Source organism: Triticum dicoccoides, chromosome 1A (assembly GCF_002162155.2).
Source record: "Triticum dicoccoides isolate Atlit2015 ecotype Zavitan chromosome 1A, WEW_v2.0, whole genome shotgun sequence".
In the NCBI taxonomy this organism is placed as follows: domain Eukaryota; kingdom Viridiplantae; phylum Streptophyta; class Magnoliopsida; order Poales; family Poaceae; genus Triticum; species Triticum dicoccoides.
In genome coordinates this window covers 138,069,184-138,085,066 of record NC_041380.1, presented here as the reverse complement: position 1 = coordinate 138,085,066, position 15,883 = coordinate 138,069,184, and the positions used below count along the sequence as shown (strand labels likewise).

Here is a 15,883-nt window from a genome sequence, read left to right as displayed (position 1 = left end):
TCAAGGTGCAAATTTAGGGTTTTCGGGTTGGGAGGAGCTGCGCTAGATCAGACACCGCAAAGCCGACCCCTAAAAAACATATTCCGCGAATATCATTTTTTACGGGTCCGATATGTGGAATCTGCAGCGGACAGCCTGTAAAGACGTTTTTCCGCAAACTGCAAACACGTTTTGCGGATCGACGGGATAAGGGGTCTACTAAAATTGCTCTGAAGCAGCATCCTCAACAAAAAAAAGAAAGCCTGAAGCAGCGATATGGGTCGTATCGGCATGTAGTCCCATTATTTGTACCGTCCAGACGGCCAGATTGGTAGGTAGGCAGGGCATTGAATATAGCATGTGCGAGCGTCAGATATTCAGAGAGTATCTTTGGACGATGGTAGGTTGTGTGTACTGGAGATCCGGCCGGTAAGTTGACGAATGGACCGCTGGTACAGGACCTGCATCAGTCATGTACCGATGGCAACAAACGGAAAAAGTCTATTTTAAACCTTGAATTCGTAGAGGTTAGGCGAAATGAACCCTCAAGTCAAAATCCCGGTCGATTGCACCCTGAACTATGAAATCCCGGTCTAAATCGAACCTTCGTGTCGTTTGGATGGCAGGGATGCGGGTATTTTGCACAGGACGCACTGTTGGGCCGGCCAAACAAAAATAGTGCACCAGCCCGGTTTATTCTTTTCGTTAAAAAAGAAAAAGAAGTGGACGGTGAGACTCGAATGCGAGACCCGTGCTCTAGGCTATAATGTGATCAATTCAAGGGACACGACACAGGCTGTATTCACTTCCTCCCTTTTTCTTCTTTTTTCCTTTCTGTTCTTTCCTTTTTATTTTTCAGTTTCCCTTTTTTATTAAATTCGTGATTTTGTTTCAAATTGACGATTTTTTTCCATATTTGCGTATTGTTTTGAAATGCCGTAATTTTATAATTATTTCAATGTTTATTCGAAAAAATCAACATATATAACAAAGGCGAAATTAGATGACCAGTAAACTAACGTTCCCTTAATATAATTTCTGTGTACATCAGGAAAAATTTATACACATGTCTATTTTCTTCACACACATTGCTCATTTTCGTATATATCCGAAACGTCTTTATACACGTTCAACATTTTCCAAATACATGATTAACAATTTTTAAATATATATTTTTATGTCTATTTTTTCATAAACATTCACCACAGTGTATTCCTCGGCGGCGAGGCGACGGGCGAAGGCAAGATGACAATTTACAAATGTAACGTACATTTTTAACCTTGTTACAAAAAGATAACATTTTTTGGGATGGTAGGAAACATTGTTTGAAACTACGTGACATTTTTGTGCATTGTATACATTTTTCAAAATGTCACAAACATTATTTTAAAATGCGTGAGCATTTTACAAATGCAACGTACATTTTTAAGTTACATATATATAAATATTTAAATAATATTAAAATATATTTCGAAATGCCATGTACTCTTTTTGTAACGCTTGAATATTTTTGAAATGTTGCAAACACCGAAATATAAGTGTAACCGAAAAAAGTCAAATGGGCCGGCCCAGCGCGGAGGACATGGGCGCTCTGTGGTCAATACTGCCGTTCCCTGGCCCACTAGTCAGATGGATCCCGGTTGAATTTTGCTAGGGTTCGATTTAGACCGGGATTGTATAGTTCAGGGTGCAATCGACCGGGATTTTGATTTGAGGGTTCATTTCGCCGAACCTCTACAAATTCAGGATTTAAAATGGACTTTTTCCGCAACAAACTCAGTGTTCCCACCAAGGTACATACAACAAATATTTCAATGGTTTCCAACCAGTACTGCGCCTGACTTCTTGAAACACATCCTGCAGTATAACATTGTGAAGCTCCGTCGCGCCCCATTGCATGGGACTAGTGGTTGGGGCGCCACCGGGTGGCGCCTCCTGAGAGAAAGTTGGGGCGGTGTCAGGTGGATTGCGCCCCTTATACTCACTTGTTTGTACTATGTAGTGTTATTGTGTTAGACTTAAAGTACAAGAACATGGAAGTTGGTGACTGGAACAATAAGACAGAGTTATAGAAAACGTTCAGAGAATGGATCAGCCTTAAAAGAATAATAGTGACATCATATATACTAAGAGGCTTGTATGAACACAAAAGCAATAGTTTTATAGTTTAGAGGACTGATCACATACAATATCGGTGGTTCAAAAGTGACAGAATAGTGACAGAATGATAGTACTTGCTAATATAAACCACCAACTGATTCAGAAAGTACAGCACCACACATGATATGTCAAGAACAAACAACAAGAGCAGTGTGCGGAACGACCCGTCAATGATGTGCAACGTCCTAATCCATGGAATGACCCGTCAATGATGTGCAACATCCTAATCCATGAGAGCCATCTCTCCTCCAATAACGCCTGATGCTAGATGAGTCCCCGAAGAGGCCCCCGCTGAGCAATGGAAATGAACGGCTTCTGACAAGGCAAGAACACAAAACATGAATATAGGAAGAGGCAGAAGCAAGGAGAGGAGAGGGACCAAACGACGGGGGCACTTACCTTTTACCTGCTAATCACCATATCATTCGTCATCGTCACCTCCCACGCCTCGCCCGCCACTGCTCATCAACGCCGCACTGCCATATTCATGTTGGTACTTTAATAAAAGTGAATTTTATCCATACAGGGTTTTGTGCTTCTGCTGCTAGAATGCATCTACGAAGTCCCTATATAGTATATGTGATCAAATTTACTCCTCTCTGATGTCTATAATTACCATCTACTCCCTATGTTCCTAAATCTCTTAGATTCTTACATGAACATGATACTATACTGACATTTGGTGTAAGTGGTATTTTTTAGAATGACGAGATGGTCCTCACGCCCCGACATCGATCTATTCTGGCTTCCCGCCTCATGCTCTGCATGGATCTATGTCTGTCTTCCTTTCTCCTACTATTCCTGCTTTAAGCCGTTGTCGCTACCGCCAGGCCCACATCAATCAGTCGCCACCATCTCTAGGGTTTCGCATAGAAATGGAGCAGAGCGGATGGGTGGAGCGGTGGCCAAGGGAAGGAAATGGGGTGAGGCAGGGCGGCAAGCAAGAAAAATCAAGTGTATTTTAGTTCAGAGATATATAGGTGATCTTGTTCAGTTTAGTCAGTCACATACTAAACAGTAGTTCACTAAGGTGAGGATTTTGCATTAGGTACAACTACCTATGTAAAACATCCAGAACCTCAACCCACCTGATATTGGATGTCCAAACTGAATCATTGCATCCCTAAACATGGAATCATGGTTTAGTTTTAACTGTCAAGAATCTGCGTAATTATGGTCATATGCACTGCCATTTTATTTAGATAAGCAGGCCAATAGTACACTGATAAACAGAGCAAGATATAGGACTAAATCTGTTTATATGTTCGAGAAAGAAAAGTACCAGACTGAGCTAAACAGTTTGCAGGGGTATAAAATTCGTCGTTGCAAATTTGAGTCGATGCCCCTGTAAGGCTGTAACTTCAAACATCAAGTCATGTTGCATTTTCTCGACGCATTCCTGACATATCAAGATTCCATTACATAAATCCACGAAAATCTAAAACCTACAGAAAGAACACTCTGAAATTTGATATGGAATGTCACCAGCGACAGTGCATTAAGAACCTGCATGTGGGCCAGTATATGGTCTGTATTGGCACTCTGATTCATTTTTCAGCTTGCAATAATAAGGATATATTCCCAAGCATCCAAAGTTCTGGAACTTTTACAGAACCTCTAGAGAGGCGCCAACCTTCTCCAAAGCAAGGCATCTTATGTTACCCAATTCACTGCTGCAAGTTGGACGACAATTATGAACCCTTGGCCTGCATTCAGAATAAATAGCATGGCCATTGGAGCAGTGCATGCACAAATGCGACAATAGTAAAAGAACCTCTAGACACATTCATAACTTTCTTTCTGAGCAAGGATTTGTAGTGTAAATTCTAAATAATGAGATATCAGCCCTCCTTGTAGAATCAATTGATAAGGAACAATCTGGACAACGTTGAAAATGAAAAAGGAGAGCGTGCAATCTGTAAGTTCAAAATGTTTGCAGGGAGCTAGTCGGGGGTAGGCCTGATGCATCGGGTGGTTAACAGAAAGGAAGAGATGCTACCTATTAGTGTGAAAGGGATTCATAGAAAAAGGTCACAAAACCAAAACCCTATTTTAGCTTTGCCTACCTTGGTCAGCAATGTCATATTCTTTTGGAACTGGGTATTCTTATATATTGGCATACACATAGAAAGCCAAAAACCTAGAAAGGCTAGTAAGATACAAACGATATGCTATAGTTAAATGTGATTAGTTCGGCAAGAAGACATACCTGATGAACTGGAGGATACATGGGAACCAAACACATGGGGCATTCCAATAGCTCACGCCCATTTCTAGAAACTATGACATTTGGATTCCGTGAATGCTTGATAACATCACAGACAAGTTCTACGACATCTACATCCCATTCTTCGGAGGCTCGATAACTTCAGCGTCAATGTTGTCGAGATAGCCAGTTGGCGCCACAACCAAACCTATAGATACAGAATCGTGTATGGATGAGAAATATTTAGGATTGGAAGCAAATAGAAAGATAACATGAATTAATCCTGGGTGTAAAAAATGAAATGTCAATCTCAAAGGATGGCTGCAACCTGATATAACTCTCAAGACAAGTATTATCAGTAACATTACGTCACCGCGATACATAAAACTGATACATCAACTTGATAATATGAATTAACCCACAAATATATTGTCCTTGGAAGAAAAGATATATGTCAGTGGCGATACATAAAGGATCTATCATGAGTGCTTGTATCCACTATACAGAGAACATTTCTCTCTGTCAAATAACCTCATAGTAAATTAAATAGATTTTTGGAAGAAAAATCTGGTCTAAGTCCATGGGGTACCAGGGAATAAAATCGTTGGGGTACTGGAAAAAACATTCATCAAAAACACATTCCTCGAAGTGTGAAATATTCAGTCCAAAACTACATCAAGATTGAACCTCATACAATTTTCAAGACATGTCATTTATGCTTCTCTTACATGACTTTCCAATTTCTTTGCTTTGAAAGCAAACATATACTGGATGAATTATGAGAACTAACCAGAACTCTTCTGCATCAGATTGTAGTTACACACAAGTATTGTAAATGATTTGACATTATATCCAACTACTAAGATAACAAGGAGAGCTTACGGTTGGAGAGACATACACAGTCTAGAGCAAAAGGGAGTAGATTCACAGTTTTGTGCTCAGCGTCACCAATACAACTGACACATACTAATGGTGTCATCTCTGGACACCGCAGCAGTACGTTGCCAAATAATGGCGCAAGAAGTAATAGTAGCAGCCTTCGAGCTCCGCGGCGAAGCTGGTACATAAGAAGAGAATCACACTGGATATTGTTCTTATCTTTCTAGAAAAGAGAAAAAAATGATTGAATTCCGGTTTTTTACACGCAGTAGAGCTAGCCATCAACATGCCAATCACACTATGAAGCTAACCTTTGTGGCACAGGATTTTTTGTGCCTATCCAGAAGCAAAAATAATAGTTCTTTAGAATCTCTAGAAGCCCATAAACAAGTCAGGGAGAAAAAGAAAGGAACATCACATGCATCTAGGAAAAACACATGTCTGGGACAACTTCTATGTGGTGGTAAATTGCTAGAAAGGGGAGAAAGAATTCATGTTCTCCCAGATATGTACACGTAGTTGCATACATTGTTCTACCAAGGATGCATGTGCAGTCTGCATTAAGGCACACATATCCCTCTTCCAACAGAATGAAGCAAGCAATGTATTGTATCAATCATATGAATGGCATGCTTGTAGTCAATTAAGTACATGTGTCAACAATCAGAACAAGAATAACCAAGTTCTTCGACCAAAGTTCAAACTGGAAATCAAGTGGGATAAAATTTGAAACTGTAAATCCAAAGAACAAACTGAAATTCAAGATCATCAAGACGATAGGAAGCCAACCATTTTTTGTGAAGTTGTCGTACTCGAAATCCCAGTCAATAACGCGACCAGTGAAGTCACGTAGCACCTAGGAAAAAGCATAGATCGATTTGCTTAAATCAAATTAAATTTATGTGGCAGTTTTTTAGAGAATAAGTGAGAAAACTGCACATAATATTTGGGCAGGGAGGGTGGTATCCTCAATATTGTTTCCATATGAGCAGGGGAAAATGTTATAATCCACATCACCAGCATCCTCTTTTATCACCTCTTCTTGTGTGCATTAGTACATTTTTCTAAATTCTGCTTGTTAAAACAGGGTGAAACTAACAAAAGGCTGATTGTATCTAGGACTTGATTATAACTAAAAAGCTCTTGACTTCACCACAAGAAAAAGCAGGAAGATGCTAACATGAAGCTGGCTATATAACATATTAATATAGTTTAGGATATCAACTGAAGCAAATACAATAGTTTTATTTTGCTACTGGTGTTATTACTGTTGGATGTGATTGCACATCGTGTATATTCACTCCTAAAGTCCCAATATTACCAAAGGAAATACTGAACATTGGCAAACATACACACAAGAAGGATCTCCATTCACAAGTACACAGAACTTGGCAATAAAAGTACTTGGAATTTTCTTGCAAAGTTAATATGTTCAAATGTAGATCAAGTGGCATAGTAATTTCTACCTGTTCTGCAAACTGTATATATCTTGCAATACCATATTTGAATTGAGTTCTGCCTCCAGAGAAAACAAGATAATCGCCAGACATTGTGACCCAGTTCTGATCCTTCTTATATTCCACCAGTTTGGGGTGACCGGGTGAGGAACATTGTTGTACCAAGTATGGAATTCAGAAAGGAGATTATCAAAGCACTAGTAGTCTGCTAATTAAACCTTAAGCTACAGAAGGCATTGATTAAATCAAGGTAAGCAGTACAAGATGCACTATCTGCCTTGAAATCTCATAATGGTTGAAGGATCAAGGGTCCTAATAGTATCAGATTATGAATCTGAACCCTTCAAACCATATAGATTTTCCTCTGCTAATATTTTGCACCTGCAAGAGTCCTCCTTCACTACCAATGATGCCCTGATGTATGAATAAGACTTGTCAGCACACAAGAACGTTGAAAGAAAATTACCTCCAAAGGAATCAATAATGCAGACACCTTCTTTAGGCAAGCATCCAGATGCATACCAAGAAGATGGGTCGGAAGAGGCGGAGCTGGGCTGGCCGCCGCCACATGCGAGCGGGGATGGAGTCGTCGGCCACATTTAGGGCCCTCCCACAGGCCGCCTCCCCGTCTGCAGCGGTGCCGAGGAGCCCACGACAGCAACGGCGGTGCGGGGCGTGCTCAGCGGAGAGATCGGCTTCGGTGGAGGCTGGACCCTGTGGAGATGGCGTGGCGCGCTGAGGGACGGAGGAGAGTGAGGCGGAGCAGACAGAGGCAGCGGCGCTGAGGTGGGAGGGGAGACGAGCCGGCAGTGAGGAAGGGTTGCGTGAGTGCCCTGCTCTTTCTCTCTGTCTTCGATATGGGCCGGCGGCGACGTGAGGGAAGGAAGAGGAGACGCACGCGGGGAGTGAGGGATTTGGGTGGGCTAGCTGCCTTTATACCTCCACCACTGAAAAAACCAACGGATGAGATTGTATAAATGAACGGATCGGACGGTCAGGAATCGGTGATGACGTGGCTACTGCGAGGGTCCGCCCATTACGCGACTGTTAATGGGTTTTACTAGTGGTTGGGGCGTGCCACGCCTCCTGAGCGTTCATGTGCCCACTTATCTAGTTTATGCATGTTGATGGGTCTAGGTTGATCTTTGATCGCACTTATATATACCAAAAGTGATTTGACTACAGGTGATATGCTTTGCTGACTTTAACCTCCCGATTGGTTCCAGAATTCATTACAAACTTGCTATTATGAGGATCATATGTGCTCCTCTGTGTGGTAAACGTACGTACGACAAACCAAGACATAGAGCTCCCTTAATGTACCTGGACGGGTGAATATGCTTTGCTGATTTTAATCTTCCGATTGGTTCCAGAATTCATTACAAACATGCTATTATGAGGATCATATGTGCTCCTCTGCGTGGTAAACGTACGTGCGGCAAACCAAGACATGGAGCTCCCTTAATGTACCTGGACAGCGACGCCGTGGGACAGACTCGCCTCCTTCCTGGATCTCCCTGTCAGGGGTAGAAAAGGAGAAAAGTTAATTATTTACCTAGAGAGTGTATCTGCAAGCACGAAAGTCACTCCAATTTTCTAGGCAATTAGGGAAGAAAAGAATCACTTTTGTGCTGGACGCGGGCGCTCTGTAGGTTACGACCAACTACGGTGCTGCTCAGTTTCACCTCTGCGGCCGGTCTTGCCGGACAACTACCTAGTCCTGCTTGCTGATCAATGCATCAATTATATTATTGTAATCCTGATTTTTATCTGTCTTATGCATTATTTGGCCAACTTTATTGCTTCTTTAACAATACATGTTTTGACTGAATTTACCAAAATTCAACAAATTCAACTATTCATCGTCATTTTGCAGAACAACGCGCAAAGGCACTATAAAAATCTAGTAATTGTCAAAGGGGAAAAGGACAAGAAAGGAGGGATCAACTTGTGCTAAGACTTCACGAGGGAGAGAGAAGGGAAGGGAAGAGGGCAACCAGATAAGGATATAAGAGAAGGGAGAGGAAGCAGATAGAGGAGGGGGAGAAGGCAAAAGATGGTGCCACACACCAGATATCGGACACTGGGTGTATGATCCCCTATGCTGACTTGCTGCCGATGGCGCCTCTCACCAGAAATGAGAGCTGCGCTGTCTCATCACCTGTGATTCCTGCAATTGTATTCTAACAAAGTAGAAAGGAGGAATCCCAAACATGAGAGGTCCTAAGATCTTGCAACATGGGCAAACTGCTCATAAATGTCTTACAACAAAACCCGCAGAATAACTTCGCATAGGATAAGATCTTGCATGGGAAGTACCTTCTATCTTTTTAGTTTCATATGATCAAAAGTAGGTGCTGGAACAGACCCACTGTATAAATTCGGCCTCCATCTTCACTATCTACGGTGCATACAAATTACAAATGTGTCTTCGTCATTCACACCAGTCAAAGAAATTTTACCAATGAAATGGCAAGTTAGAAGAAGGTTACCTGCTGATTCGTGTATGTGCCGTCAGTAGTGTCACTGAATTTGTTCATCTTACCTAGATGAATCTCTTTGTACTTCCTATAGTACCACAGTCATGCTAGTTGGACAGTAAAGAGACACGCACAAAGAGATAGAATAAAGTTTAGGCCATACACAGCAACAAGTAATGAAGCGACACCAAGAAACTCAACTTGTCCCGCTGCGAGGAATTGGCCAATATATGAATCAGAAGGTAAAGTGTGTCAGCCAGAAGTTTGAACTCATCAATCACATCCATCAGCCAATCCACCACGACCCCAATATAGTCATCCCTCGGCCTCCTCGATTGTTCAACCTGTAATGTCACAAGATGCAAAAAAAATAAAATCACATAGGTATATCTCATTTTGTCAAGGAGTCGATTAGCATAAGGGGTCAAGGAAGAACTTTACTAAGCGCTGACCTAAGATGAAAACATTTTGCCTGATGCACTTTTCAAATTGTGAAAGCGGATAAGCAGTGTAACCACACACAGAATCTTCTGGTTGCGGAACGACTGGTTATATTAATGTTTGTTGAGCAAAACTGATCCAGAACGGATGCTCCACCGCCCTCTATTTTTTTTCCTGGTTGTACGTATCACAAAAGTTTCCAATCGTATATATGACCCCTTCTTGGAACTCATTTTCATAGATACACATCCTATATGTGGGGATCGTTCCTTCCATTGTGTTGCCCTGAAAAGTTGTACATAGACTGAATCATATAATCTGCTGCAATGAGATGTGAGATTGTAGTTCCGTTATGAATTTTACCTTGTGATCAACCATAAGGAAATTTGGACCATCTAACAAAGTAGAATCCGTATTAGTGTGTTCCCACATTCTCATGATACGAATGGTGAGCTTCATCTACTATAAGTGTCTGGCTATTTCTCTTTTGCAGAGGTCCCTCCATGAGCATGATTTGGCACCTATGTATATAATAACTATCAGGTACATAGTCAATGCACAATCTTTTAGAATTTTGATAAAAATTTACAGTACTGCAAGTTTGGTAAGCCTAAGAAGATTTGAAAATATAGAGCTCAAATGAATAAGCTTATTAATCAGCCTAGTCAGCTCCTGTGTTGGCGAGGACGATCAGGGAACAGAGGAAACCGTAGTCATGGTGGGAGGAGGAGAAGGCGAGTACTTGGGATAGCCAGTGGCGCCGATGGAGGAGTCACGGCTCCGGAGCATATGCGGACACGATGTGCGCAAGCACAGCATAGGCGGCATGATGGACCCTACGAAACCATATGCCTCCAAGGACTTGGCATGGCAGGGTCTTGCTGTTGCAGCCTGACTTTGCAGTCAACACGATCCGAGCATGACCCCTGGATATGACTATGCTTCTAAACAGGAAAATCTTGGACAACTGCAAGATAGTCAAGCAGAAGTTACTCGTCTAGTGGAACATGTAGCAGTGTCCAGAGAGAATTTCTGTCATCTGAAATGGGGCAAAGCATACTTCTTAAATCCTGAAGAATACTTTTCAAGTGTTGATTCTATATGTCTCATAGCTTACAGAAGCTTCACTTTTTTCTCTGATGTCGTGACCCTAATTCTTTTATAATATGTTTAGGCATTTACTGAAAATCAAACTATCTATGATTTATAATACTTGCCAAAATAACTTGATGCCCCCTATGTGCCTTTGCTGAATCTGTTTTCAAAGTTATCTGAACCCATGCTGCATCATCACAAAATATCTTTAATAAAGAACAATGCCTCACATTGAAAAAGCCACGCTACTATTGCTTTTTACTATAATACACATCTTTGTTTACTGTTCCGAGTATAAAATGTATGCAGTGAGATATATAATAGAAGATGAATTTTGCATTTGGTCATATCTATGGCTGAACTAAGCCAAGACTTGGTCTAGCCTGAATAATTCTATTACTTATCGAAAGAACAGTAAGTGGTCGGGCCCTTCCCCGGACCCTGCACAAGCAGGAGCTACGTGCACCGGGCTGCCCTTTTTATCATCAAAAGAACAGTACAAAGTTCCAACAAATACAAAACTCCTTGGTCTTAGCGGATTCCAAAATACGCCACCTAAAGAGGAGCGGACAGTTGTACTGAATTAGAAGAGAGAAAAAACCTATGAACACGCAGGGAGCTGCCATACATGTAAATTTAACAGAAGACTGGGAAGTTCTCTAAATGCTTATTTTCTAGTACCCGAATTACTTAAACTTATGGACAGTGTGTATGATACCTAAGAAGTGTATACATGAAAAAGTGTTTATAAGTTCCAAGTAGTTTTGGTGTATGTAGCATACATGAACTATATCTTCTACATCAATAGTGGATATTAGCAGTATTAGTTCTGTTCATGGAAATTATTCAGTAGGGTAGCATTTCATTCTATAAAAGCTGTAGAGGGCTATTTAAATTTTGAAACATTGAGTACATGGCATGGTGGAGAGTACTGGTGTGCTGGACCATACCAACTTAAGAGCTCCTTAATAATACTATGGTCTGCCATCATATTCCACTTGACCAAAACTCCACTTTTCATTCTTCAACACTCCTTCAGGAACACTTCAGGTATATATCTTCATGGGGACTACCAGAAACTGAAGCACATGGTATCATGCAAGAAGCATAAATATAGCATTAGTAGTTGTATGAAACATGCCAACCTTGTCACCCAGTTCTTGATTATGGTCAGGTGGTTAATCTAGGATTCAAATCAAACAACTTTTTTATCCGCCAACTCTGAAAGATTTTAAGTGTTATCTGTTGAGCTGCTCTTTTAAATATATTTCACTCAATTTCGGCTGTTGTTTTTCCTTCTGGACAGGGCGGGATGGCTATGGAGGTTTACAATTTATTGAGAAGAATATATTTAAATAATATTAACCTATCCCATGGTTGAACTCTTGGAAAATGTTATAAAGATGGGTCCCATTTGTCTGGTACAACCTGACTTGTTATGTGGGGACTTGTATGGCCATATAGATGGTGAAGTTGCCGTTCCAAAATACCCGCGTTCCAGACCCCTTGCAGTATGGTAGTGCCGCTGAAACAAACAAAACAAATACCAGATTAGAAGTTTGTAGCTCTTACTGACGATGATGGCCAATCGCCTCGCTGTGTGTAATATTTATGGTAACTGTTTATCTCTTGAATGGCCAGAGTTGGAAACTTTTCATGGTAACTGTTTATCTCTTGAATTAATAGACTAATGTAATATTTATGCAACCATGGCCAGAGCTGTATCATAGTAGTCTACATACACAAGGTACATGGATGAAAACAGGGGTGCGTACCTCAGTGTTATATCAAGTATATTATAAGTAAACATATTAGATTATAATTTATTTACAACATGTAGACTAAATCTGCTAATTTACTTTATAAAACCATTAAAAGATGCCCATATGACCACATTAAATTCCTAATGAAACAAAGTTGTCGATATCAGATAAGATGGGCATAATCGAGAGAAGAATCCATCAGCATCATGTTGTTCCTAGACTAACATAGATTGCTATTTTTCTTAAATAGGATATCAATTTTTTTGTGTGAATTCCATTCAGCAAAGAATATAGAAGGCTTACTACCCAGAGTTTCTTTCGGAAGAAAAAAAAACAATTGTGCTTGCATGACGGATGACATAAATCAGACAAATAATCAATGGATAGGGTGCGTGGAAGTTAGTTATCCACGTGCCAGAACCATGATTTGGTTTCGAGAAACCTACCCCAACTTGTTTGGGACTGAAGGCTTAATTGTTGTTGTGTCTTATGCACAGTTTTCACACTGGTTTAGAAAAATCATTTGTGTTATCAAGATGAATGCTTATTTATTGAGCAATGACAGTGACCACAAAATTATGTATTGATGCATCGAATCCGTAGAGAATCGAGTTATGACACAATTAAAATACTAAAAACGCGGCAAGAACTGGATCCAGGGCAGTTCATACAGATTATCATCTTGTCACTAGTCTGTACATGAAACATGAGCAAATCATTCCAGTGTACCTCACAACCCTGATAGGATGGCATCAGCATCTATAGAAAATTAACAGTCCAGAGTAATATTCACTGGTTGCAGTTAAAGAGTAGCCCAACATACAGCATTTGCCATTTCAATATATGAATTAACATGCAAAAGGGGGAAAAGAACTGAAGTCAAAACCTGTTTTGAAAAATCCAGTCCAGCATCTCTGAAGGCCTTTTGTTCTTCTAGTAGACCATTCCGGGTTTCAGGTGTACCACCACTCTGTACGTATAAACAAGCATGTGATGCGAACAAGTATCTAATAGCAATGGGAAAAGAGAGGCATAATAAGGAAATATAGGACTATATATGTACCTTAGAGATTAGAATTACAAGAGTAGATTTAATTTCCTCCCCTAGTTGAGCAATTTGATGATCAATTCCAGCAGGGTCGGTGTTGTCAATAAATCGTATCTGATATCCAGCAGAAAAAAGGGTAATGCTTATAGTGCTTGAAACACACATAAATACACAGAATGAAAAAATGCAATCAAGGTACATTGCGCAGATTAGAGAACTCGGGGCAATACCTTCAATGGGGGGTTATCAGACGCAAGTGCCTCAGAAACAAATTGAGGCCCCAAAGATGATCCTCCAATTCCTATAGAGAGTATTTGAGTAAATGACCAACCTGAGATGACGGAGGTTTAATCTGCATTGTTATAGCAAAACTGGCTTTTAAGAGCTTGTAGTGAACAAATGATTAAAAGTGAAGGTACGAAAAGCCTGACACAATCGGCACCCATATCTTGTATGATGCACATTCCTAAAATACAGGCAAATTTTAACATGCTCCCTCTTACCCCTTCTTTTTTCATACGAGGTAAGAAGGTAAGAGTTAATCAGACCACTAATTGATGAGATTAACGGCTCAGATTTATTATATACTCTTACCTCCAATGTGAAAAGAGGGGGTAAGAGGGAGCATGTTAAAACTGCTCTAAAATACAAGCTTGCGTTGTGAGTATTACAATGACAGAGCATGCTTACACACAAACATACTCAAGACTTCCTCATGGATGCCATATCACAGCAACAGAATTGTACAAATAAAACCTGTACGCTCGACTTCTTCTGCTAATTTCGTCCCGAATGCTTCCAGGTGCCTTGCTAGACAACTAACTAAAGCTAGCTACCACTGGCACTCTTTCTCTGACTGACTATAAGCAACTGCATTGCCTCAACCCATCCCCAGAATTAAGCTTTTAATCATGGCAGAGATATAAATACACAAGAGTGGCAGGAAGAGCACTAACCTGTTCAGTAGTCATGGATGACTTTGGTCGGGGAAGCTGCAATTGAAGTGAAGAACCTGACTTTAGCTTATTGAAACGCTATTCAGTTTAACTATATATTTAATTAAAATGCAAAGCCAATGAGCGAGATATTATAACAGTACAATACCTTCATTATGAATAAAAAGATGGTTCTCATTTGGCAAGGTAATTAATTCCAATGCCTCATAACCTCATATATTCCTGAAGTGATGATCCAAATACTAAGAAGTGGTGTTCCGATAAGTTTTGTGCTAACACGTTTGTACCTAGAACATAAATTTATGATAAGCTTCACATGTAGCTCAGTTACGAGGCTCGGTTACCAAGATTGATGCTATCTACTATATTGATTTCATTCTGTACTCCTCACACACTCCACACACACAAAAAATTAAAGTCCACCGAGTCAAACTTTATTCCTGCGGCGGCGAGTACTTCAACCTCGCTAGCCAGTCGCCCCCGCGCGCCGCCGATTCCTTCTACCGCCGCGCCGCTCTGCTCTTCCTCTCGCTGCAGCCGCACCCGCCGCCGCTGCACCCTTCTCCACCAAACCCTAACCCTAGCCGCTACCTCGCGCCCACACGCCGCCGCCATGTCGTGGCCGTCCTCCCCCGGCTCCTCCACCACCTACTCGTCCAACCCGTTCGCTGGTCCTGAGCCCTCCGCCGCCGCCATCCGTGACCTCAATATCGAGGCCCGGGTCCCTATCCGTCTCGACAGCTCCAGCACGTCGTACTACGCGTGGAAGACCTACTTCAACCTCGTCTTCCGCGAGTACTATCTCACCGAGCATATTGACGGTTCCGTGAACAGTGCGTACATGCGCGGCGACCCGGAGTGGTCCACCATCGAGGCCACGATCATCCGTTGGTTCTACCAGACGGTCTCGAAGGACATCTTCCACACGGTCGTCGCCGAGGACGATGACACCTGCACCGTGTGGACCAAGATCAATGCGCTCTTCACCGACAACAAACTTTGGCGCCTTGTTTTCTTGCAGCGGGAGTTCTTCGGCTGTCACCAGGACAACTCTACTATCGACGAGTACTGCATGAGGCTCAAGATGCTCTCCGACGAGCTCCGCGACATCGGTGCTAAGGTCTCTGACGACCTCATGCTGAGCACCCTCACCGCCGGTCTTAATGAGGACTTCGGCAACGCGACGTCCAACCTCACCCTGCTGCCGCAACCCACTTTCCAGCGCGTTGTCGCGTACCTCAAACTTGAGGAGCGCCGGATGACAAAGCTGAAGCAGCGGGTCTAGCACACCGCCCTCGCCGCTGGTACCACCCGCGGCGGCCCCGCTCCTCGGGCCGTCCCTCGCCCGCCCGCGCCGCCCGCACCCGCGGGCTACTACCCGTTGCCGCCCGCTCCGCCCGCGCCTCCCGCGCCTCCCCA

The 15,883-nt window shown here is 42.0% G+C and overlaps 1 long non-coding RNA gene across 20 annotated transcripts; it reads right to left on the bottom strand.

The window, feature by feature from the left end:
* Positions 1 to 2,119: 2,119 nt before the first annotated feature.
* LOC119367384 lies at positions 2,120 to 14,117 on the bottom strand. Of its 20 annotated transcripts, none has more exons than XR_005176312.1 (20): positions 14,103 to 14,117; positions 13,739 to 13,860; positions 13,524 to 13,622; positions 13,347 to 13,430; positions 12,126 to 12,222; positions 11,648 to 11,776; positions 10,345 to 10,641; positions 9,966 to 10,123; positions 9,614 to 9,887; positions 9,174 to 9,505; positions 8,752 to 9,082; positions 8,306 to 8,408; positions 8,152 to 8,198; positions 6,691 to 6,795; positions 6,014 to 6,080; positions 5,244 to 5,402; positions 4,349 to 4,553; positions 3,422 to 3,845; positions 2,539 to 2,615; positions 2,120 to 2,454 (listed from the first exon to the last, which is right to left on the bottom strand). It is a non-coding gene; the product is annotated as an uncharacterized LOC119367384 (long non-coding RNA). The 20 variants fall into 20 exon arrangements; XR_005176297.1 differs by lacking the exon at positions 8,306 to 8,408 and adding an exon at positions 3,228 to 3,262 and having other exon boundaries at positions 3,422 to 3,492; positions 3,646 to 3,845; positions 6,691 to 8,198; XR_005176299.1 differs by having other exon boundaries at positions 6,691 to 8,198.
* Between the last annotated feature and the right edge of the window lie 1,766 nt (positions 14,118 to 15,883).